The sequence below is a fragment of the Propithecus coquereli genome, unplaced genomic scaffold (assembly GCF_000956105.1).
Source record: "Propithecus coquereli isolate 6110/MARCELLA unplaced genomic scaffold, Pcoq_1.0 Scaffold58, whole genome shotgun sequence".
Classification (NCBI taxonomy): domain Eukaryota; kingdom Metazoa; phylum Chordata; class Mammalia; order Primates; family Indriidae; genus Propithecus; species Propithecus coquereli.
The window spans coordinates 3,189,174-3,190,689 of NW_012151729.1; positions in this window are offsets into that span (position 1 = coordinate 3,189,174).

Here is a 1,516-nt window from a genome sequence, read left to right on the forward strand (position 1 = left end):
TATATATAAATATATAAAAAGATTACAGCTGAAGGTATAAAAATGCAGGTAGAGTATGCATGTTAGAATGACATTAAGTAACGTGAACAAATGAAACACGATTAGAATGGCAGAAAGAATTTCTTTTAATATTTTCATTCGTGCTGTTACAATTTTCTTTTTACAATAAAATAAAATGTAACTGTCTTCTTTCTAAGTAAAAGCAGTGCTCCTGATAAACTATGTTGCAGGGTGCTAAATGTGTTAAGTAACAGATATACATTGGAGCAGGGACATTTTGGAGACCCAAGGGGTAGTTATAGTATGACGGTGGAATTTGGGGGGCCCCCTCACCAACATGAGCTCTGAACTAGGAGTCAGGTTGGCGTCCTGCGCTGGCTGGCACTGAACTTGCAGTTGGACAAATCTTTTCTCCACTGAGGCTCACATTCCCACTCTGCGCAATGATCGGCTGGAACTGGACCAGCCATCCCAAACCTGCTGCGGATGGGCATCTCCCCAGGGCCTCTGCCCTGACTGTGAGATGCTCTGATTCCCTCTCTGCGTTGTGGGAGAAGTCATTTGGGCCATGTGCAGTTTGGCAGCAGAGGCGGTTGCAGTCAGGATGCTGAGAGGAGAATCCAGGTCAGTGGGCCACCCCAAGAGCGTTTCATATGGGGAGGAATCTCCTTGGCTCCTAGAGCAGCCAGGAGAACTGCAGAATCCCAGGAAATGGGCACGGCCTCGTAGGCACGGTGAAGTCTAGAAGGCATGACCCGGCAGCATGGGCACGGCGCCATGACGGCAGCAGGGCATCATGGGCATTCTTTAGCTTCCCCAAGAATCTTAACAGACACTTCATGAAAAAACAAGATGAAAGGGAATATTCTACCTCCTGTCAGAGTTGCATTATTATTTCATTTTTAAAATTAGAAAGTATTTTAAATTACACAAGTGACATGTAATTATTTTATCTTTGCATAACAACTGGAAACAATACAGAGAAAGGGCAAGCTTCTGTGACCACTCTCTCACCAGAAGTGTCCACTGTTAGTGTTTCATGAGTGGACTTCCCGACCTTTTTCTTTGATTTACGCTCATTTATGTTTATAGAGAAATTCAAAGTTTTGTTTGGGAGACTTTGTTTTCATGAGGATGGAATCTTAATGTAATCACTAGTTTGTAATTTCCTGCTTACTGTGTCCAGGAGGTGTTTCCATATCAGATGTACATATACATCCGCCTTATTCCTTACCTCTGCTACATGTTTTCCCCGCGTGAGTGTGCCACGAACTTGATTTGTAACTATTGGTCTATCATAATTCTGGACTTGTGTTCTCCAAATGGTCATGTTATGTGGTCCTGGTTAGATCACAGAAGAATACGCAAAGCTAGGGGTAGTTTGTTAATGGATGAGTTCCTTTATTCATTCAACCAACAAAAGCCTATGGAATGCTTACTTCGAGCCTTCATCTTTTTAATACACAATCAAGCCAGATCTGCATATATGAGTTCAGTGAATAACATTAATCATGTT